Source organism: Cricetulus griseus, chromosome 3, assembly GCF_003668045.3.
Source record: "Cricetulus griseus strain 17A/GY chromosome 3, alternate assembly CriGri-PICRH-1.0, whole genome shotgun sequence".
In the NCBI taxonomy this organism is placed as follows: Eukaryota; Metazoa; Chordata; class Mammalia; order Rodentia; family Cricetidae; genus Cricetulus; species Cricetulus griseus.
In genome coordinates, this window is record NC_048596.1 from 264525437 (window position 1) to 264550573 (window position 25137).

The 25137-nt window shown below is 40.5% G+C and overlaps 1 protein-coding gene and 1 pseudogene across 4 annotated transcripts in view; one reads left to right on the plus strand and one right to left on the minus strand.

Moving 5' to 3' along the window:
• Jarid2 (jumonji and AT-rich interaction domain containing 2) overlaps window positions 1-25137 on the plus strand; it is a 188735-nt gene that overhangs the window by 91725 nt on the left and 71873 nt on the right. The window lies entirely within an intron of this gene.
• On the minus strand, window positions 124-4074 carry LOC100759776 (annotated as a pseudogene).

Below are 25137 nucleotides of genomic sequence, written 5' to 3' on the forward strand. Positions count from 1 at the left end.
TGTGTGTGTGTGTGTGTGTGTGTGTAGTGTGTAAACACAAAAGTGAGAGGACAATCTGGGATGTTGGTCCTTACCTTCCACCTTGTCTTGTTTGCTACTGTGCTGCCCCAGCCCCCCTCCCCCCCACTTTTATTTATTTACTTGTCATTAGTTTAAATCCTGGAAGGGTACAGCATCACACGGGTTCTGTGTCCAATGGCCTTTGCAGGAAGGTTGCTTCAGAATTTGACACGAACCATGCCACTGTTTCTATGGGCCCTGGTTACTTTTCCCCAGATCTCTGGTTTTGTTTGGTTTGCCCCCGGGTGTCACTGTGTTGTTTTTTGCTTTATACAAGTAAGCACATCTCTTGCCCAAGTAGAATTCCGTTTCATCTCGGGCAGAAACACCTTCAATTTTAAGAAGGGCTGTCTGCTCTCTCTGGTTCGGGAGACCTCGATTATAGCCAGCAAAAATGGCCTTGCACCACAGCCTTCCAGACAAATTTGCCTTTTAGAAGTCCTGTTCCCAGCAGGCCTCCACCGGCGCCAAGATCTGCCCCAGTTTTCTTTTCTTTGCCTTAATTATAACAGAGTCTGCCATGGTTTCTTGTTGGAACCACCAGTACCTATAGATTGGATCTGTTTGTTGACTTGCTTTCATAGGGTCATGGCAGGGTTTTTTAAAACCACCTCTGTGTGCACCTAACTTGTTTTACTGTCTGAAGCTGTGTTCTAAACCCCTTTGGGGTAACTTGAAGGAAGAAACAAGTCTTACCTGGTGGGTTTTAAATGCCAAAATAACTATACCAGTTTTTTTTCTTAATTTCATTTATTTATTTATTTATTTATTTATTTATTTATTTATTTATTTATTTTGTGTGTGACTGTTTTGCCTGCATGTATTATTATGTCTGTACCATGTGTGTGATTAGTGCCTGAGAAGGCCAGAGAGGGTATCACTTCCCCTGCAACTGGAGTTAGAGATGATTTGTTGCCATATGGTTTCTGGGAATTGAATATTGGTCCTCTAGAAGAGCAATAGCACTCTAGCACTCTTTACCCTGAGCCATCTCTTCAGCCATGACTCTGCCTGTTTTGTTCTATATAGTATCCTCCTGATTTCCTCAGTGCTCATCTGACTGACCCAACATTTATTTGAATGGTTTATTTTGGAGAACTATTTAAGCTGTAGAAATCATTTTCCATTCCTTGCTTGCAATACAGTATACTGTAAGCCCTCTGAACATTTGGCAAGGTGCTTTATTATTCCAGTGTTAACAGTATTTTGCCTGGTTAAATTCGTGAGTGTTCAGGCATGGAGGAAGAATAGCTTTGATTCCAGAGCAAGCGTAGAGGAGTAGCAGCTACTGATTGAGGTTGTTTAACATTGGTGAATAGGAATGTTATGTTATCCAGGAGTAGCAGGCAGTGGCATAGGAGTATTCTTTGTTCGCTGTCAGAAATTCAGTATAGTTTTTCCTAACAGGGAAATATTAGGTGCTTTGAAAAGAAGTTAGTAGGTTTTCCAGGACTCAGTAATATTATTATTCGCATAAGTGAACAAAAGCTAAAGATAGTCCCTGTAGGTGTTGCTAACCATCTGGGTAAATTCTAGCTTTGACTTTTACCCTGACCCCAGACTTGTGATGATCCTCCCTCTGCTTGACAAATGCTGGGATTACAGATAGGTGCCATCATGGTAAGTCTGTCCAGTCTATTCTGTCTGACTCTGTGTTTCTATTATCTACTATGTTGGGGGCTGTGACGTGGAAGTCAGAGGACAACCTTTGGGAATCATTAAGTTGTCATCTTCTGGCTTGTCGAAGCAGGGTCTTTCCTGTTTGAGTAGCTGCGCTGCATACTTCAGGATATATATTCTGGGCAGCTTCTGCCTCTGCTGACTATCTTGATTATAGGACTGATGGGATTGTTTATGCCTTCTATGCCTTCTACCCGTGGTGGGCTCTGGGGATCAAACTCTGGTCCAGGCCTGTGCAGCTAGTATTCTTACGTAGAGAGCTTTCTCAGTGACCCAACCAGCTTGTTTTTAAAAAGATTGTTACAATGCCATTAGTTTTTACTCTGAATATGCCTTTGTCTGGTTCTTTGTTACCCTGCAGATCAGATTTCATCGGGGCTTTGAGGATTTATTTTTTGTTTGCTTTGGTCTTTAAACAATTAAAAAAAACTTTACCAAGGCATGTTGGTACACTGGGAGGCAGAAGCACTTGGATTTTTGTGAGTACTGAGGCCAATTGAATCTACATGAAGAGAAGCCTGTCTCAGCAACAAATTTTTAGTTTCTTCATAAGAATCTTAAAGGTAGTTACTATGGTAAGCAAAATTTGGCAGTTTTATAGGAAGAGCCAGAAAGCAGAATTTCCTTCCACAATGGAAAGAACTCTTTTTTTGTGAGGGTGCTCTTTTCTCACTTAACAGGAATACTCTGTTATAGGGTGTAATTCACAACCCTTCACCCCTCAACAAGAAAACCCCACAAAACAAATCACACAGGGAGGATAAGACATTGGAGTTTGTTGAGAACATAGTGACTTCTCATTGCATGTTGATATGTTCTCTGTGGATCCCTTAGATATGCTTGTTTTGTTTATCTGACAGCAGCAACTGTAGCTGGTTAGTCTATTATGATGGGGAGGCATGGTAGCAAGAGCATGATGCAATTGGTCACATTGTATCCACAGTGAGGAAGTACAGGAATTGTAGCCAGGGGTGAAACTCATTGCCCTTCTCCAGTGAAGCCCCCAACCCCTTCCTTCCACAACCTTTCAGAAAGCAACAGTACCAGCCTAGGATCTACGTTCAGAAAGCCTGTGTGGGGGCCTACTTCTCATAGTAGGCTGTTGCTCACATCCTACCCATAGAAAGACTTTGTTGTTCTATATATAAGTCATATGTAGTCATGGAATAGGTTAATGGGGTTGTGGTGATGAAGCTAGGAATCTATTGATTTAAATGGTATTGGGCAGTAGACTTGAGCTTGATTCCCAACTCTCATGTTGGTTTATCTCACAGCTGCTTGTAACTCCAGCTCTAGGGGATCCAACACCCTCTTCTGGGTTTGTAGGCATATATAGATTGGCTTAATCTGGATGTTGTTTTCGCATGCCTTTAATCCCAGTACTAGTGAGGTAGAGGCATGTGGATCTCTGTGAGTTTGAGAGCAGCCTGGTCTACCAAGTGAGTTCCAGGACAGCGAGGGATGTTACACAGAGTAACCCTGTCCAAACAAACAAATGCTTGAATAGAAAATCTCAGCCACAAGATGAAATGCTTCTAGTTTCAGTTTTTATTATTATGGGAATGTATATAGTGTTAATAAAGGGTTTTTTTTTTTTTTTTAAAAGGCTGCTCATTAAAGAGGGGCAAGTACACAGCCTTTACTAGGAGGTGAGGCCATGTGTCCAGAGGTAGGATTGCGTTTGCCTATACTTTTTTTTTTTTTTAATTGAAATCATTATTTTGGTCATTTCCCTGCCTTCCCAGATCCTCTCCACCCAACTTCATTCTTTTGGCCTCCCTCTCTTTAAAAAAAAACCAAATCCCCCCCCCCCCCCAGTTAAAACAAGCAAAAGACTAGTTACAAAAAGGCATATAATGACAAAAGATGGATGCACAGTCCTAAGATGTTTTCATCAAACCTCCTCAAGGCTCAGGGGTAAGGGGAGGCAGAAAGAGTGTTTAAAAAGTCCATAAAAACCCATTGAGATAGGTTTTTTGTTTTGTTTTGTCCAACTACTTTTGGTCAAGGTGCCTATCCTGAAATGTGCTTGGTATAACTCACCATCGGTATTCTATTGGAGGAAAATGAGCCCCCGCCCCACCCCCACCCCCCACCCCATACCATATCAATTGCAGTTAGCTTCTTAGTTTCTGGGTTCACACCATGCCCACTTCCCCCTTCCAGTGCTGAGACTTCTTCTGACTTTAAACGTTTTGTATGTCTCACTGGTGTTACCACAGTCTGTGCGTTCTTTATGTGAATCTTGTGTCTGGAGGACGCTAGTTCCTTGGACTCATCTACCACCTGTGGCTGTGTGCATACTTTATAGTTTGGAGGTCTTTTGTCACTCATTACATGCTCTAAAAAGGTTTGATAACTCAGCTTTAAGCTGAGTAAAATTTTCTTTTGAATTTACATGTGGTAGAGGTTTGAGTCACAAGCCATTTATTTCATGGTAGCAGAATTAGAATTATAGTCTAAGTAAATCTGATTTCAGATGACGATTTGCAATACAGAACACACAAAGCAATAACTAATCTTTGAAATTGTTATGTTGAACAAACACAGCGTGCTTTATTCTTTCATTGTGTCATTTTTAAAACAAAGATGTTTCCAGACTGTTTTCTCTATAGGATTTTTTTTTTTTAAAGAAAACTTCAATTAAAAAACCCTTAACAGTGCTATTTTCACATTTACAGTTGGTTGACATAATTTTTCTCTAATGACAAATTGACAGGACTCTTGTACATTAGTGGCATGCTGGCACAATGAGGGAGCAGCCCTTTGCCCTCACCATTTGTGTGAAGGAGTGGTGTGCATGTCTGCTGTTAATGCAGAGGACTAGCATAGGGGCCATGCATGTGAGTTGCCAAGCTCAGACTTTCTGTCCTCAGGTTCTGTAATATTGGAGTCCTCATTTTTATGTCATAAAATTATGTTCACCATCCATCTTGGTTTTGTGCTCCTAAATGACAAGGACTGAACGCTCTTGCCTTGTTAAAGAAAGCACATGAGAGCTTTGAACAGTGTTGTGGATTGACTGCATGACTTAACATCATCATTGCCTGTCTTTGCTGTAGCTGGCTGGAGGAGGGAGGCAGTGTTAAGAACTGCTGATTGTGAGCCTTCTGTTCTTCCTGCTGTTGATAATGCCACTTTCCCTGGATGTAATGAAATGACAAAGGTTTTCTAAAGAGCTTGCAGAGGCTGGGACCTTGGCCATTCTTGAAGGCCCTTGGCCTGCTGGGGCTAAAATTAGGGACATTTAAATAATAACATGCTACACAAATAACGAGTACACATAATTACACAGTAAGAGAGGGGAGCTATTAGCTGTATTTGAATTTCATTTGCTTCCTGTAAATGTCATCTCAGATCAGCAAGCCCTTTGGCCAGCAAAACAATTTTGAGTAGACTTAATTGAAGTTGGATCCCGTTCTTTAGACTCTTGCAGTGGGTAGGAATTGTAATAACTAAACTAATCTTCACATTTCACAGTTAGTTTTGGAAGACTTTAGCTGTCGTTTGTGAATTCAGTCGACAGAGCAAACTTTTGTGGATGGCAAAACTATACCCTAAGAATGGATAGCAGTTTGCTTTCTGGATTAGGCTCCTATTTAATTAATTTACCACTTAGATAAATAGAAACAATTTATGAACCCGCAATAAAGATAAGTTTCCAACAATAAGAATTCATAAAACAACTAATTGTTTTCAAAGTAATTTCTTTTTGCAAATTAAAGTTCTCTGAGCATATAAGCTATTAAAATATTGATTGTACTTAGTTTTAGTGTTTACCCCCACCTCTTCCAACTCTCTTGCTGCCCCTCATTTCCCCTTGTACCCATGAGCCTTCCTAGTCTCTTCCTCTTTCATATCCCATGTGCCATTTTGTTCATCCTTTACTGCCTGTTTTTACCCTCTTTGCTATCCTTCCTAGTTTTTTATTCTTTACCCAGCTTTGAAGGAGATAGGTTAAATTGTTAATTAGGAAAACTACCCCAGGAATATAGTAGTAAGTATTTACTAAGGGGATCATGTTTCTGTGCTTCAGTGTCTTGTAATTGAATTGATAGAAGGTTTGTTACCCTCTCATAGACACAAATGCAGTCAGTCACCTGGAGATTTGTGTGTGTATATGTAGCTTTCAGGTTAGTCTGGCTTTCCATATGAAACCCTGTCTGGAGAAAACAAAAAACAAAAACCCACAAACCAAAACAAAATTCTGGCATACTTTCTTGTGTCCTGAAATGTATAAGAAACATACCATGTGAAAGAAAATAAGAATAGAACAAAAGATATTGTTGAAAACAATGTATTTCTTAAAAATAATCTTAAAAATAATCTTTGTTTGCATACAAAGCTTCCTCTCTCTACCTGTCTGTCTCTTACAATCCAGGATACCTTTGAGCTTATATGTAGTCAAGTATGAGATCCTGCTTCTACCTCCTAAGTGCTAGGATTACAGGCATGCTCCACTATGCCTGGATTTTTGAGGAGCCAGGAATCAAGTCCAGGACTTTATGCATTGTAGGCAAGCATTCTACCAACTAAGCCACATTTCTAGTGCTGATAATCTTCTCTTAATAAAGGAATATTTAACAAGATTCATGTTTTCACATGAGAAAAAAATACATACGACTTAAAATAAGAGAAGTCCAAAAAAAAAAAAAAAAAGAGTACTATAAGATAATTAGGTCAGAAATCAACATGGGGCCTGTGTTTCTGGCATGACTAGGCTAGCAGGGAGGCAGCTTATGTCAAAGGCCTGTTTGTTTTGAACAACCAGGAAAGGCTGCATTGAAGACCTTGCAGAGGGTCCTTGAGAGATGAGTTAGGGTTCCTAATCAAAGAATCAGAATTGGATGAAAGTGATGATGATAGTAACACAGGTTGTAACTAGAAAATGAGCTCTGCCAGATAGTTGGAATTACATCAAAGTAGCTACAATGGCAGATATGCATGGCTGGGTCACATTCCGACTGTGGTACCGGGATGTGGGAAATTAATGATTGCTACAGGAGCAGGGAAGGGTGTTTTCAGACGTATGTAGGTCAAACTTTTTTTAACAGAAATTTTGAGCCTTGATGAAGAGCTTAATTGGAAGGCTAATAGAAAATCAACTTAAATGACGTTGAGACACTTCCCAAATATCCCTGCTATTCACAAGCATTTCATGGAGCATTAAAAGTGGAAGGGGCTATAGAGGTTAATGTGTTTCTGTTTGGGGTCATATCCTGCTCAGACCCATTTTCCTCCAGTACTCTCAGCCCTCCTTGGGTCTCACTTTTGTGAGGCAATTCCTTCTTCCTGATGATGTCATCATTTTCATGATACAATTTTCTGCACAGGTAGTGTCATCAGGGAGAGGGACAAAGTTTCACTGCTTTATTCTTTTCCTGTTGTTCTCTGTTGTTTCTTTAACTGGCTCGCTCGCATGCACGCATGCACGCACGCACACACACGCTGATTCCAAGTTGTGCTTATCAGGCCTGGTATCTCTGCTCTCAGCCACTTCTTGTGGCTTGTAAAGTATGAGGTACATCGAAGTTCACACTGGGTCACATAGATAGGAGGTGGTCCAATCAGGATTTGAATGCAGGAGTCCTGACTATCTTCCTTATTTCTAGTGAGATTTTCAGTACAGCCTGAGGAGTTTAGTTTTGATAAATGTACACATACCCAGTGATCAAAACCCTTCTGTAGATAAGCACTTTTCTATTACCCCAGGGTTTTTCTCTTGGCCCTTTGGTTCTTTTGGCTTTCCATGAGTTATACTTATTATAGGATTTATTTGCCAACACTGCTATCTTTATTCGTTGGAACTTATGTGATTTGGGGTCTTCACATGCCTTGAGAAAAATCTCTGGAGCAGCAAGTGCTATGAGACCTAAGGTTCCTGCATGTGTCTTTTGCTGCTGTTGAAGTAGGCTCCTGGCAGTGTTGGAATGAGAGCCCCAGAACTGGATTGTTGAAATCTAAGGGAGCCTCTGTGTGCGTGTGTGGAGGCTAGACGTCTGGGCAGAAAGCCCCAGAGATCTGCTGTCTCTGCCTCCTCAATGTTTGGATTTTAGGAATGTGCTGTTGCCCCCTCCAACTCACTTCCCCCTTATCTGTATGCCAGAATTCAAATTCAGGTTCTCCTGTAGTGAATACTGTACACACTGATTTGCCTCATGAATCCTAGACTCTTAAACTTGGTTTATAGTTACGGTTCAAACTATGCAATATGAGCTTTGGGCCAATTTCCCCCTCATCTGCCATCTTTCTCTTGTAGTGTATTAGCCAAGACAGTTGTACTTTGAGCAAACAAACCAGAATTCTGCCCTTGTCTGCTAATTTGTTTACATTAAGACCTATGATACACCTCCTGGCCTTGAGGAATCAGGTGGTTATGGTAACAGTGAGGAGGGTACTGGTGATCATTATCTTGTGGCTGTCGTGAACTTTTTTTTTCTTAAAGATTAATTGATTGATTAATTAGTTATGTATATAGCATTGTGCTGTCATGTATGCCTACATACCAGCAGAGGGCACCCCAGCTCATTTTAGATGGCTAGGAGCCACCATGTGGTTGCTGAAACTTGAACTCAGGACCTCTGGAAGAAGTCATTGCTCTTAGCCTCTGAGCCATATCTCCAGCCCCAAAAGTCTGTTATTCAGCATGGTTTGCCATAACAAGATGTTGTAGCAGGTGGCTAGAACAACAGCATCACCTTAGTTTGGAGGCCTTAAATCTAGACTCTGTACTGGCAACTGTTCCTGTTGAGTGGTGGGAAGAAAGCCTTTTCCTGCCTCCCCCCTTAGACTCCCTTTAGGTCCTTAGGCTTTCCCTAAGTGCAGTCATATTAACATCAGAGAATTATAGCTTCAAAATGAGGAATAAAAACTATCTTATGATGATGTGTGTATTGATGGTGCTTTCATTACTGTCAGGTTTACCATTTGGACTTGTGTACTGTTGATCTGTCTGTGAACCCCACCTTCCTCATCCTGTTATTTCTTGAGCCAGATTAAATGTTTGAAGTCCTGTATATGTTGTGTCTCTAAAGGTTGCAGAATGATTGCTAGATAACACTTTTGGGGGAAATCACCCCAAATCCATAAATCCCGTAATTTACAATTCCACTTCTTAATCTCTTCTGCTGCCAAATCTCACCTATCCTCCTGGTGTACTTTTTAGATTTTGCATCCTTTAATAGCCTTAGATTTAGCTCCATACAAAGTTCATAAAATATATATAGTGTCTTATTCAAGGAAGCTGGGAAGCAGTTTTGTAGTTTACACCTTGTATCTGGAGGGTAAATAAGCATGGGGGGGACCCCCCACTGATTTCTCTCTTGGAAGAGATCTGAGGTTCATTTATTCTGTTGTTGTTGTTGTTTCTTAGGGAGTATTTTTAAGGGATCTCATACCTATTAATTAGTCTTTTGAAAAGCTGCATCTTCTTTGGGCTGTTCTATAATCCCATCCACTTGGCAGGCTCAAGTAAGAGGATCTTGAGTTTTGCCAACCTGTGGGTAGGGAAGGCGGTTGGACTACTTGTCCTAGTACATGTAAGAAGATCCTGGATTCGGTTTCCTGTACTGTGGTCCTTCTGTTCCCAAAGACTTCCTCCCATAGATTGCATCTTGCTACATTCTTTAATGCTCTACAAGTCTCTGCAGCCCCAGCTCTCTCCAGAAGACCGTCTAGAGCAAGCAGACTCTTTAGACATGACTAGTGTACATGCCACATTGAGGGGCACAGTGCTATGGGGTTTTACTGACATTGGATATGACCCTGGCTCTTACCTGGTGACTCAGTATTCATGTGTCCAATGTTATTTGAAAAGGCTGTCCAGTTTGCTCTTGGAAAGCTTTCCACAGTTTTAAAGGTGAGCTGCTGGCACTTTCTGAACCTCCCTCTGTAGAAAATATTGACAAACTCTTTTCTGTGCCTGAATTCTCCTCAAACAGATACCAAGAGCAAGGAATCTCTTTCATTACTTAAGGTTGGATGCTATGGGGACATTATACCATTACACGTATTAAAATTTTAATACATTTTATTTTACTTTGTGCTTGTGTGGGTTATGTGCACACTGGTGAATATCTGGAGGTTAGAAGACAGCTTGTTGGGTCCCTGGGATTGAGTTCACTTGGGAATGGTGGCAAGTACCTTCACAGCAACTCTTATATTCCCTTTAACAATATACACCAGAGAGCCCTCTCCTTAAGTTCTCATGGGGTTTTCTTCCTTAAATAGGGAAAGTTTTAGGGTGATTTTGAAAACATTTATTTTGTGTTCATTGGTGTTTTGTCTGACTTTATGTCTGTGTGAGGGTCCAGAAGCCCCGAGAACTGGAGTTGTGAGCTGGCATGTGGGTTCTGAGAATTGAACCCTGGGTCCTCTGGAAGGAGCAGCCTTGGTCTTAACTCCTGAGCCGGCTCTCCAGTTTCCTAGGGTGTCTCTGCTTTTTGACAAGACTGTTTTACTTGTTCATTCCTGTGTTCCAGTCACTCAAGTGTTGTGATAGGAGCAGTTGTGTACTGTTGATTTATTGTTAGTTACCACCTGTGACTTGAGTTTTTCTGAGACATCTTGATGTGTAGGCACCATGGTGCCTTAGGTTTGTGTTCTCTTGAGCTTGTCTGAAGAACCTTGCAGCATGCAGCTACTTGCACCAGTCCCTGTGGAGGTTGGATTCTAGGGAGAGGCTACTGTCAGCTGTTTTCTTGATGTTTCTCCTCCTGACCCTTGCTATACACCCAGACAAAGTAGAGATGCCTTTTCCAGTCTGTTGGTTACACACTGTGCATCCCACAAATGTTCTGCTGGCCTTCTCAGGTCTCTTATGGAAGAAAGACTTAAAGAGAACAGGCTAAGGTTGCCATCAAGTGGCTGCGGTGGGTAGTGGAGAGCAGCGTGCTAATAATTGTCGTTTCTTACCCTCCCTGCAAATCAGTGAAGCTTTAGGACACTCACTTGAGGACTAGTCTGCTCTTATCTTGGGCTTCTTTGGTTTAAGAAGCCATCTTTGTAATTCCACCATATGTCAAAGGCAGGTACAGATGAAGCTGGCTGTGTTCAGGGCCCTGGAACTACAAGTACAGACCATTTGAAGCAGAGTCCAGGGAATGGCTGAGCATTCACCCACTGTCAGCCTAGACAAGGAAGAATTGCAAGAGGATCATATTTTCAGTCCTCAACAAGATCGTTTCAGCCCAGAGTCAAAGAACACACAAGGCAGAAAGCCCTGTTTGTTTGGCTCCTGTGATTTTTGTTTTCTACTTAACAAAGTAAGGTAGTAATTTTTCTCTTAAAAGTGGCATTCTCAGGATCAATGAGGATTCATTTGAAGTCTTTGATACCTGGAAGAAAGTGAACATTTAGAGGGTGATCAGGATTGATGTTCTTCCCATTAAACAGTAACTGCACCATGAGGCAGATCACATGGAAATTATATTAGACTAGGTGTACAATTTTCCATGGTTCTGGATGTCAGCCTCTTGAAATTAGGATCCATTCTAAGATTAAGAGCTTTGACCTTTGCCAGGTGCTCCTACCATGGTACACAGTTGCTTACCCCTAAGACCACTGAGCTGTCTGGAGTGGTAGTGGCTGAATATGGACTAACTTTGAACTGGCCTTTGCTGTATGAGAAAGGTACATGCTCATTTGGAGGGAAGAAAAACTTTAGGACCTATTTTGAACATTATTTAGAACTTAGAGGGTATACTTCGTAGCCTTCACATTACAATCTGTCAAGTCATATTAAGCCAGAATTCCTGGATTCTAGCCATCTCAAGCAATACTGAATACATCAAAAATTTGAGTGTGTTGGAGCGTGCGTGACATTGGATCTTTTTTTTAATTTTATGTTTTATTTGTTTTTTTTGACATTGGATGTTAATTTTCATTCAAGTAGTAACTAAGTATAGATTAGGTATACTTTACCAGAAATAATCAGTTCAGAAATGTTTTTAGGTTTTGGAATATTTTGAAGACTTTTCTGGCTAACATTACTAATTTGAAATCAATCAGCACTTCAAAAGCCCAATCTTTTTGAGTTTCATAGGGGTTTTTGGATTTTGTTAATCTAGAGGAATGTCTCAGTGGTTAAGAACACCTGTTTTTGCAGATAACATGACCCAGGTTTGGTTTCCAGAACCCTCATGTCAGCTCACAACTGTCTTTAATTTCACTTACAGGGGTTCTGATGTTCTTTTCTGACTTCCAAGGGTACCGGGCATACATTATACATGAACATACTTACACACAGACAAAATGCACAGGCACACACCCCGTATAGTGGCTTTATCCTATTGGTTATAGCAGGGAAATGGCTTTAGTATTTATAGCATATTGTCTGTCTTCTCTTCTTTGGGTCTACAATGTATTGTTAGGCCAGGAGATGTTCGTATGTTTCTGTGGACCATGCATTAATGCATTGGAGGTCTTTCTGAAGTCTCAGTGAAAGAACCAAGGCAGTATGGTATTGCAGGTAATAGTAACATGTGACTGCCCATCTGCTTCAGTTCAAGTGGTACTTGATCCATTAGTGGTGGGTGACTTCTAAGACCAGGAGGCAGGGGGTGTTACAGAGTCAATTACCTAAAGAGCAATTTTCATTTGGAATTGTTTTATGGAAGCCATCTGATGTGGCCTGAGTGTAAATGAAGGTCTCAGAAGTCACAGTGGGGACCCAAAGAGAAGATAGTATGCCATAAACACTAGAAATAGTCACAAACTTTTGAAATCTTTGCAAATGAATTGTGGCCTTTTCATTTCTTAGTATTAACTTCTAGGTATGACATTATTGAACTATGCCATTGACTTGTCACCCATTTTACAAAAACATTTTATAATTGTGTAATTGTGCATCTGTGGTTTGAATATGTGCAAATATGCATTCGTGTATGAAGATCAGAGTTCAGCTTCCATGAGTCTATTTGCTCTTTCCACTATGGGTTCTTTGCTATCAGTCTTGCATTGCAAGTGCTTTCATCCACTGAGCTGTCTTGCCAGCCAGTTTTGGAAAATGTTTTCTTAGTTTATAATCACATTAGTTGTATTTGAGATTCAAGTTAAAAGAACTTTGGTGACTACTCTTCAGTAGTCACTTTTTTCTTTAACAACTTTCCAGCAAAACCTTTATGTTCGCTACTTCTCAAGGACATGCATTTCTTTTTCTCATCAGCACCCCCCACAATGTATTTCTGAGTGAATTTTGTTTACATTGTATTCATGGCATGTTCAAAGTATTCTCAAAAGATTGATCACCATCTTTAACTTGGTATGGCTTCTTATTTACCTTTTAAAATTAATTCATTCCCTTTCAAATATGTTTAATACAGTAATTTAGAAATCAATCCCCCAGGGCTGGAGAGATGGCTCAGCAGTTAAGAGCACTGGCTGCCCTTCCAGAGGTTCTGAGTTCAATTCCCAGCAATCACAATGGTGGCTCACAGCCATCTCTAGTGGGGTCTAGTGACCTCTTCATACAGGTGTACATGCAGATAGAAGTCAGTCTCCCCCTCCCTCCCTCCCTCCTCCCTCCCTCCTCTCCCTCCCTCCCTCCCTCCCTCCCTCCCTCCCTCCCTCCTCTCTGATAAATAAGAAAGAATAAATCTCCTACCCACCCTCCTCATCTAAAACATGTTTATTGGGATGGTTCCCACCCAATCTTAAACAGGATGCTTTCAGTATTGGCTTTCTCTTGAAGGAGCATCCTTCTGTCATCCATGCTTTTCTGCCTGTGTGCTGACAGGACACAGCCAACTCACACAGACTACTGTTTGTGCATGCCTAAAGACTTGTGGTGATTTTACAGCATCTGTGGCATTACATATCCGTGAAGTAGAAATGGGGCTCTGCACTACATATTTCATCTTGTTTTTCCTCTTCTCCTCTGGAGAAGGGTGAAGGAGATTGTTTGAGAGTCTCGTTTTCATAGCAGTGCTTTTTGTCACCACCTGCTTGTTCCTGTGTAGGTGCCTGTCCACATTGTTCCCATACAGTGAGTGCATCACTTCACAGCATTACCTGGCTTGAAAATTCAGCTCTGCTGATCAGGCTTCCTCTAACCCATAAATAGGTATTGCCTGCCTCTGTCTCCTGAGTTCTGCGACCAAAGGCATGTTAATATTACCTGCCTGTCTTTTGTTTTTGTTGCTTTTGTTGTTGTTGTTGTTAGGGTCTCATTTATGTAGTCCATGTGGTTTGAAGCTAACTATGTAGTCTGAGATGATTTATTCTCAGGTAAAAACCTCTTTAAAAAGTTTTAAATTATTTTAAGCATGGAAACTAATTAATCAGGTAATACTAAAGACCCCTTTATCTCTCGATGTTACTCTGCCTAGTAGACTAGAAACTGAGGCAGAGTGTTCCTATGACTTGCTGTAAGACTACTTGTCAGCAAGAACAGGACTAGAACAGCCCATCCTGTTCTTGTGCCATGTCTACTCTGACCCATCTTATTCTTAGAGCAATAGCTTTACCAGAATGTAATTCTCCATGAGCGTTATCTTTTCTGAGGCGTGTAGGTTTTTTTTTTTGTTTGTTTGTTTTTTTAACTTTTGTTTTATTGCTTCTTTGGTTTGGTTTATTAGCATGAGCAAGGTGTTTTACTAAATTTGCCACCCAACATGGGTCTCACTCTTCTGAATTATTGCAATTATTGGTGCTATTTTGTAATTGTATTGTGGAGGCTGATCTAAACAGGGCAAGTGCACACATTATACAGTGTAGTTTTTTTTTTGTTTTGTTTTGTTTTGTTTTGTTTTGTTTTCCTCTAGCATTTTAGGAATTTTCAAGCCCAGTTGGAAGGTTTCCAAGCCAGACTTGTATCTTTATCCAGTTCTGCTTGGTATAGAGCCAGTGTATTAAATTTCAGTCACATAAAAACCTCAACAAGTAATATACAATTACCAGAGTACCTGGATTTTAATAAAACAATGGTTTTAAAAGTCAAATGTTAGCACAGTAGATTAGTGTGTGCGCCCCCCCCCTCCCTTTAAAATCATACCCTGGTGACAGGATCAGTGCACTGACACTTGGCCGCAGAACCAGAAGATTCATTTGGGTATAGGTATTCAGGACTGACTGTTGTGGGATTCTTGTAGATTCCAAAGATCATGGAAGCTCCATTTCTTTTGGGAAACTATATAGTCAGGCATGGTGTCTTCTGCCTGTAGTCTCTTGTTATTCAGGAGGCGAAAGAGAATTGTCAGTTCAATTCTAGTCTGGGCAATATAGTGAGGTCCCACATGAAAACTGAATAGCCTGTGCAGATCCTACTATTTACTTTAGAGCATTTGTAATTACTTTATTTATACCAGAGCAAAGACTCTGGAAATAGCTGTCTTCTTCTTGCTTAGGAAATGAGCACTATTACAGGTACAGGGTGGTTTTTTTTTTATGTTTATTTTTATTTTTGTATATGGGTGATTTGTCCTCATGTGTCTGTGTATCTTGTATGTGCAATGCCTGAGGAGGCCAGAAGAGGGTGTTGGATTCCAGTTTTGAGTTGACTTTTGGATCCTGGGTTCTCTGAAACAAAAGCCCAGGTTGCTGAGTTGTTTCTTAAACCCAGATGTAAATTTTTGTCCTCAATTCTTCTTTTTTAAAAATCTGTGACTAGTTGAATCCACAGATGGGGAATACATGGCTATGGACTGGCAATTTTCCATAGCTCCATACAGTCTGGTCATTAAAACCCCACAGCCTTGTAATCTGTCAGTTAACTCACACAGCAACCTATACTGTCTCCCTTTTTTTGTATGGATTTCTTTGTGTTGTGAGAACTAATTCCACAGAACTCAAAATGTTAACATACCATGTGTCTGTGCCTCTTGGGGTTGCGAATGAACTCTCAAGGCTTGCCTTTTCCTGTTTACAATTGGTTCTTTTTATGGGTTGAAGGATTATATTTGTTCGCCTGTTTAAAACCATTTTTTAAATTGCATAGCCCAAGGTAGCCTGGAACTCACTGTGGATTAGGCTTGTTATGAACTTGTGGTGGTTCTCCTGTCTCAGTATTCTCAGTGCTTGCTGGGATCACAGTAGTAAGCCACCACACCAGTTTATCTTACTGTTCAGTTTGGTTATTTGAATTAAATAAGGGCCCAAGTCTTCTGAAGCATAAGGTTCTTTAATTATGTAGTACAGTTTTAGCTTTTTAAAGTGGAGTAAGACCTACAATGTCTTGCTCTCATGAGACAGGACATTGTATGAGTTGGAATTTGCTCTGATTATTTTTTAAGAAGTGAAATACACCTAGAGAATTTCCCCAACATTGTGGTAATGGGATGCTAGAGATTGTTGATTATGGGAGAGACAAGATACATTCTCAAGTGTCCTGAGGTTTCGGCAGTAATTGGGTGGGAGGCAGCCATGGACCCGGATGGCTGCATAGAGTTATTTTGGTATGAGATCCTTCCAGAAATTATAGTGTCTTCAGATGTAGCATTTTGAGTGTAGTGCTTTGTTTTCTGGTGTCTTGAGTAACAGGTTTTCATGTAGACATTTAGAGACTAATATGACAGCATACTTGCTACATGGAGTGTCTGACACCTGCTTGGGGAACCAATTTAATATTTACTGGATTTGTAAATTTGAACATTTTATAAGATTTTTTTGCTAATTCTGCTCCTAGATATGTATCCAGGAAAAACTAATGCTTGCTTTCTGGGAGAGCTACAGAGGAATTGCACCATGGTATTTAGGAACACACAAAGAAGTCAAGTGGAGGGATAACTGGACTTCATCTACTGCTCAGTATCATAATTCATTTTATAAAAGTAGAGAGGAAGGCAAGCTGGTAATACTTGAGTTTAAGATTGGAAATTACCTCTAACAATAGAATATCAAACTCAAGACAATGGGTAGTGGGCCAGCATTTCATCTAAACAGTTCGAAGCATACTGGTGTTAACAAATAGTTTCCAACTCTAATTTGTGCCTCAGAGCCACATAAAGAAAGGTCTGAGTGGAAGTGGGATTAACTTGCAGCAGAAGATAGACAGCAAATTTAAGTACCCGGTCTTTTAGTTTCTATGAAGACATAAACAGTGATTGGAAAGGCCTTCTCAGAGTGGGGGAGGAATGTTAGGGAAACCTACAATTTGTATAGGATGTATATGACCCCAAACTTGATTTATCTCCAGCTACATATGTCGCATGTTCCCTTTCCACCTCATTTTCCTAGATTTGGTGTTCATCTAACTCTCTGCCTATCTTCTTTACTGTTTATTGCTCTGGGTGCTGTTCATTATTGAAGAGTCTAGATTCATCCTGTAAAAGGGAAAAGGAAAAAAAGATGCCCATTGATGATGTGTGATTTATGTTGCAAAGGGACACATGGCCAAACACTTGCTCAGCGTTTCAAGAATATGGGAAACTTTTGTGGGTCTCTGCTGGGAAAGATTGCAAAGAATCCCCTCTGTTTCTAGAAGCTGTTGTACTTGTATGTTATTATATGGTTAGTCTCTAATGCCACAGAACTCGTGAATGGTCTCCTGTCTAAGGAGACATACTGACTTGGAGCATGGGTGGAAACTAGCCTAGCCTAAGTCACAGCTTTACATCTATAAAATAGAGATTGCACTGGGCCGTCCGTCCGTCCGTCTGTCCATTCCTGTCTGTAATTGTTTATTAAAAGTGGTGGGTATCACATAAATTTTAGAGAAGATTGTTGCCTTACCCCTCAGGAGATGTTGTGTTAAAGTATGTTTGGCATGGTGACCTAAGAAATGACCATGGTAACTGCTAGTCAGATGATGTCACACCCCAGGAAAAGCTAGTATCTGCCTTTAGCATTTGCAAGGTTTCACTTAAGTTAGTGCTGGTGTTTTAAGGGACTGGAAATATGAAACAACAGTATTCAGATGGGGTTTCCCAGTCAGTGCCTTGGTGTAAATCTTCAGGAGAACTTTCAGTGCTTCATCAAGCTCATGGGCTTAGCCACCATCTTTCGTTTCCCTGCAAGGGCATAAAGAGAAGCATGTGGGTAGTATAAGGCATGTGTTTTGTATGTCATCATTGCCAGATGAAGTTCAAAAGCTTCAAAGAAATTGACTTTGAAAATCAAAAAAGCGACATACACTTCAGTTATTGGAGGCCAATTGGATGCCTGCCTTTTTCACCCCTCTCAGCAGCTGCCAGGGTACAGAGCCTGTTTTGTGAAAGATCCTTAAGAAACAATGAGGGAAAACAGCTTCAGCTTGATTAGATTAGATCAATTTATATGCCATGGGGAGGTGCCCAGGCAAGGCTGGGGGAGGGGTGCCCTGTGCTGGTGGTGGGTGGCTCATGCCTGCCCACTTCATAAGTAATGAAGCTCCCATGGTGGCTGCAATTGCAGGAAGGGGGGGAGGGAGGGGACGGAGGAGGAGCGTGTGAAGAGAGATTTCTGCAGTCTGTCTGGAGAGATGCCCAGGCTTCCCAGCCAAAAAAACAAATAAAAATAAATAAAAGGCAAGTGCTGAATGACACAGATTATGATATTAAAAAGGGATACCATTGAAACACTGCCCTTGTTCCCGACGTTGTTGGAGATGGGTGTGTGCGGGAGGGAGGGGTTTGGTGCACGATACAACAGGCCAGCCCTTGGACACAAAAGTCTGTACAATTAAATTGTGACTGTCCCTTGCCAACGTATCCCCTCCCCCTGAGTGACAGAAATTCTCTAATTTTGATGTGCCTGCATTGCAGGTTGGGGGGAAATGGCACGTTGGAAAGCTAGTTTCTTTTGCTTTTTCTCCTTTTAATTTATCAAGATGGTAAAAACCAAGGAGGGGACAGGCCAGCCAGACAACCCCTCCTCTTCAGTGTTCGATTCTCTTCCAGGCACATAAATAATCTTCTCTCCCGACTGTCTCCCCTCCCCCTTGGCCCCGCTGCTGTTCGGCTGTCCTATTGCCGTGCGGAATCTGCACTGCCGCTTGCTTATTACGTACAGGGGAGGATTGTTGACAAGTGCTCGGGAGCCTGCCTCACTGCGCTCTTCCTTCCTCCCTCCCTTCCTCTGTCCTTCTTCCTCTGTCTCTGCAATGATCCGGCTCTGAGGATGGCTGCTCCACGGGTCTGTCAGGTGCAGTTTTTGGTGGCTTATCTTGAGGAACCTGGGATAGAAGGTCTGTTCCTATAAATAAAAGAAAAACAAATAGCTTGTGATTTGTTTCAGTCTGATTTGGCTTTTGTTGGAGAAATAGGCCTTTGTGGGTTTTCCTGCTGGGGGTCCTGATTATATCCATTATGGGTGGCAAGACACACACACACACACACACACACACACACACACACACACACACACACACACTGTGTTGGATTTGCTTAATATTCTTTTAGATATTATATCTTCCCCTAAGGGCAATGGTGGCTCCTAGTAAGATACCGTGGAAATTTACAAGAGAGAATTAGTGCCATTTTTTTAATGCATTAAGCTCTGTTGACCGTTTTGACCAAATCTGCAGTTTTTACCAGGCTTATATGAATTTAGACATTTCTCTGGGGACTGACCAGCCATTCAGCAAAAGCTGATCTCTATTAATATTAATTTGCTAATATACGATCATTTCCCATCATTTAAAATAGATGCTTGATTAAAGTCACCCCTATATCTAGTTTCTTTTATAAATAGCATGTTTGGTTTCATTTCCCTTATTTTCTTCCTTTTTATGTTATTCATCCTTTAAAATATGGAGACAACCGAGGCATGTAAATAGAGGCCACATCCTTATGTGATTCTGCTTATACCAGAATAATGCTTTAAATTGGGAGTTCTTTATTTTTCCTTGGATTTGCTTCTGTATTTTCCCCTTTATTTTCTTGTATTTTGTAGTATTCCACATTTGCATTAGTGTGTATAAAGTCAAATAAATGTTGGGCCCCATCACTTGTGGGGCAGATTGTGGCCACATTCCTATAGTCTTGCCTTGACCAGGTTTTTATTTCAGTATTGGAAAGACTGTTGTTCTGGGAAGTACTAGGCCCATCAGCAGGTATGGTTCTGTTTGGACTCTGGAAAGGGGGTAGGCAATTGATTTGTTTATGTGCAATTGAGATAATGAGTCTGGAGGAAAAGAATCTCTTTCAACAAAAACATAACTTGGAATCTTTATTGGTCTAAGTGTAGCCAAGGTTTTGATAAGAGTATAGCTGTCATGTGCAGCTTTGGCAAGGTATAAGCAAAGATAAGTTCACAGACTCATTCAGTTTATGACATTCATTGATGGCTTACAACCTAGATTTTCATTTTCTTTGGAAAACTGGTTTTATTTTGCTACTTCATTTGAGGGGCAACTTCAGTGATACGAAGATTTGAAGATAAAACATGCAAACATTGTACTTCTTACAAAAAATCTTTGCCATATCTATTTATCTCAATAGAAGCCTGAAAACACTGTTCTAATTGATATATTTTAAAGCAAAATGTAAAATAAAATAAAATAAAGCTCTTGTGCTTACCTGTTCCATTGTCCCACAATATTGCTTGTTCTGTGCTTTTTCTTCTATGGAAGGCAGCTTTTGACCTGAGATGGTCAGTGCAGGGCCTTAAATCTGGGAAACCATTTTCAGTAGCTGGAGATTAAAGAACTGCATTTATGCTGGTTGCTTGTAAATAGGTTGCCTGGTAGGCATGTGTTTGACCTTTTGTCAGTGTAAAATGTAAACAGATGTTGGGATGTCAGATGGATCTAGAAGTTAGAGTCTGAGATAGCAGAGTGATATATAAAGGTAGAGCTTGACAGTATAGGATACTGAAGATGTTTGGGGGAAGTCTTGAAGGCAACTTGTTCTAATTGACAATGAAAGTCATGATTAGCATGAATTAGTGAAACTGAGAACTAATATATTGTATGGTTGATCCTAAGAAATGAGGGTTTATGCCAAAATAAGTGCTCTGGCAGCCTATTGGCTAATTCAGAATTTTTTCTGAAGATCGGAAATTTAAAAATGTATATAAAGTTCATATATCAGTTTTATTTTGTGGGATACTTGTTTTTGGAGCCTACTTCCCCTTGTGATTGTTGATTAAAATGCTTGAAAAGGGGTTATCTTTTGTCTTTGGGTGATACAGTTCTCTTTCATCCAGGGACTAAGTCACCCATTCTAGGGCCTATGAAACTGCTAAAGTGTATTGAGATGCCCATGGGGCCTTTTCTTATATTGGTCAAAGTGAGGGAAGGCCCTGGGGCCCTGGCTGCCTTACTTGACTAGAAATAGTTCTCTACCCAGTAACCCAAATATTTCCCTGTCACTGTGTTGGGCCATAGCATCTTTTATCAAAATATTTGTCTTACAAAGGGGGTTTAGATTTCTGAAGACTATGTTTGTGGTAATGAGATTAGTGGTGGGTAAAGGCCTTTTGTAAATTGTTGGTATATAAAATCAGTATCAGTATCTATATTTTTGATATGAGCAAAAACCCAGTGTTGTTACTCCTCTGTAGTCTGAATTTATTTTGATGTTCCATAGGGGCTGGGGTTTTGATTACATTTTCTTGACTAATATGGGAAATCTCCAATGCTGGTTTGAGAGTAGACAAAGGGAGTCTCAGTTGGCTGAGGGGTTGTTCTCATGAGAGAGATGGATAATTATTTTCTATAATCCGAGGTATGAAGCCATTTTCATTTGCGCCTCGTTGACCATAAGTGTCACTTACATCCTGCCTTATGACTGTCATTTGTTCTCAGCCACATCAGTATGGATCTGGTGTAAGCATGTCAATGGACAAGCCAGGGCTGAGCCTCCCAGGCTCTGCCCTGATCACCCCTACCCTCCTTGTCATGGTGTATGTTCACTGCCGACCTGCATGTGTACGGTTGAGGGTTAATATCCACATTTCATATATGAAGCTGGCTCGGCATTAGAATGCCTGTACTGTTTGAGAAGCAGACAGTCCAATGTTTCATTCACATTCTGAGGCAACCAAGGCTCTATTTTTTTTACTAGTAATGGCGGCAAACCATGCATTCTGATTACCTCAGAGAAGGTCCCTGCCTTAACCAAGGAAGCTGCTATTATGATTTTCCTCCCAACTAACTGAAAGTGAACACATATGTGCGGGCAGATACAGAATGATAAATTGCTGTTGAGAATGAAAGCTCTTTTGGTGCTTGACTGTTTAATATGTAATGTGATACCCTGTGTCACAGTGACAGGGTGGCAGACGGCATTGGCTATGTAACACAGAATCACCTTTTGTGCATACTTCCTACAACAAAGCTAAAACATTGGTTCTCCCTAATATGCTAATAAGTTTGGTGTGCTCCAGATGTTTGAGAAACACTGGCATAGCTTCAAAGAAAGCCCTTCTTGTTTTCATTTCTTTTTAACCCTTTTGGTATTGCCTTTGTGGAATAGAGAGAGTTTTTCTTTGGTTTTATATTCTGCCATGCCTTCTTTGTGTCTAAAACATAAAATCATAAGCTATACATCTTTTCAGGTGTTAGAAAAGAATTATATTGAGTTTGTACATTTGTGTTTTGTAACTGAATTATCATTGATTGTTTAAAAGTTTTCTTTCAGTTTGCCTACATATTTTCATGTGAGGGCAACAGGGAGAAGGGATCTCCATGTGCGCAGTATCTCCATCTTCCAACATGAATTCATTTTGCTCCTTTCTGCTGCTGTTCCAGACCCTTGTGTGGTGCTGGAAGGTTTTTTATTTGTTGCTAATTTGGGAGATGAGATAAATAGCTACTGAGCTTGCAGAGTCCCTGGTATTAGCTTGCTGTCGTATTTAATTTCTTGGAGGGGTTATCTAGTTGTGTGGTGGTACACAAGTAATGTCCAGACTCTATCACGAAGCTTCTGTCTGCTGATGGTGTCTAGCTGAGGTGGCAGGCCCAGCCCCCAAGCTTCTTTATGCCAGTGATTTTGAATTTCCAGCTCATATTTATTGCTTTTGTGAAAGACAATAGACTGGTTTAATTTAAGTTCAGCCTACTGAATATTAATGGCAGAGAACAAATGCACAGAGGCTGGATCTTTGGGCCATTCAGTTTTTCTTCTCAATTTAACCTCCTGTCTCCAACATACGTTTGTGTTAGTGGGAAAGCGGTGGGGTGGTGGTGGTGGTGGTGGTGGTGGTGGAAAAATTACAAATGGAGTGTATGTATGGGAGGGGATGCTGTTGCATTATATTTTCTCAACTAAAAATAATAATTATAACATTGACAGGGATGTGTTAAGCACTCAAAAGAAAAGGCATCCCACATTAGCCCCTCTAATGGTGCCATGATAGGTGTTCTGCCCTGTGGCATTGTAGTGTATTTTGTTGATCCAGCTTTCCTAGAATAGGCAGGGTCTATGATTTGGTCTAATGTGATAGTAGGAGATGTGAAAAAGAGAATGGGAATGAATGGCAGGGGTGCAGCACTGCTTTGTTCAAGCATATAGACGAGGAAACTAAAAGTGAGTAATTTTTTGGGTAATTTTTATATACATCAGGAATACTCATTCAAAACTTTGATCATGTAAGAATAACGTCATCTCTGCTCCTTCATAAAGGGTTTGATTCAAACAGTAGCTCTGATACTCTCTCTGGTTCATATGATCCTCATTGTGTGACTTGGAATGGTAAAAGCTTGGAGTGCCTTAATGTGCTAGTTTGAGGCCAGTGGACAGTGGAGCACCCTCATTTCTATTCCCTTTATTGGTTCAGTCTTAGAATCAGAGCAACTTCATTTTCCCTTGCCTCACACCGAGTGCAAAGTATGTACTAAAATTCCAAGGTACATCTCACACAGTTTCCCCATGTAGTTTCCTAGTATGTGTGCTTAATAGTTATTTTTAGGAGGTGTCCTTTTAAGCCTTTTTACTTTCCATGTCATTTTCAGATGTGTGGTTTACACATTTTTCTTACTCTGTATGTGTGTGTGTGTGTGTGTGTGTGTGTGTGTGTGTGTGTGTGTGTGTGTTTATATCTGTCCTTGCACATTATTCTTACACATTTGTAGATAAGTCTCTTGATAGAACTTTGGGAAAAGATGGCTAGGATTTATTTGCTGGGTATGGAGGCCTTTTTGAAATATGCCCATGATGATAGTCAATTGCCTGGGTTGTTATTTGGGTTTAGCCCAGCTTACCAGTGGCGCAGGAACAATAGGACTTGCATGGACTGACATCAGACATGGAGTTCATCGAGTTGTGCATCACCTGGGAACACTAGCTGTGTAGAACAGGGCGCATGTAAATCTATAACAAGTTCAAATTGAAGAGTCTGCTCTTCTTCCCGTGTCTGGCCGGTTCCTGGAAGACAGGAGTAAAGCTGCCAGTCTAATAGCTTAATTTTCTTACATTAATGTGTCATACTCAGCAGTGTCAAACTTCAAAGGGCAGAAGACCATTTCTTACCATCTTCACCTAGCTGCACTTACTTCCCTTAGTTCCTTTCCATTATCTAAATGCATCTTCAAATAGTCTCCTTGTGTGTGTGTGTGGGGGGGGAGAGGAGAGGAGAGACATATTTTTTTATTGTCCTTGTGTCTGGCTGCACTGACTTGCCTTCACTAACTTATCACCTGTTCCTTACTGGATGTGTAAAGTTTCTTCATGGGTAGTGCTAAATATAGAGACGTGTTTTGTGTTTGTTCCCATCCAAATCCTAAAGTACCCTGCCAATTCAGTAGATACTTTGAAAACTTAATCTCCTTCCTTTCACTTTTTCCTGATGAATTTAACCACAACCAAAAAATATACTTGTATGCACTACGTTTTTGATGGGGAGGGTCTCAAGTTTTATTCCTGAGTCCCTCTCTCTTGCTAAGGAATCGAACTAGACTCTGTCTCCAGTCACATTTCTAATGGCTTTTGAAAGTATAGCTTATATAGCTTCAGTGATTGAGAATCTTACCTATTTCTATATTAGTGTGTCAGTGTACACTAATCCAAAGGATATTATTTTGACCATATGCAACTTTTTATTTTTCTATGTTTGCTTTCAAAGACATTGAAACAAATAGGTAAAATTGGGATATGCTCCATGTCACTTAATACATTTTGTTGTTAAACTTAGTGGATACTACTTCTAGCACCCCCGAGAGGGGACCCTTCCTTATTGTGTCTGCAGGAGTACATCCACGGTATTGTGTATCTGAGTACTGTAGATCTGAGGCAAGAATGGCTACAAGCTTAACTATTGGGTCTATTAGGATTTCCAGTTTGCCTCTAAGATATGGTTGTGATGTAATGTACATCTGCATGTAAGTGGTATTGGTTTTAACAGCAGTCCCAAATGTAATTTTATTATATTCAGTAAATATTTATCAGTTACTAGTTATTAAAACACACACACACACACACACACACACACACACACACACACACACACACACACACACACACCAGCTAGTTTGATTTCATGATAATTGTCATTTCTTTGAACGTTTCTAGCCTCCAGGCACAGAAGACTAAATGTACTTTAGTC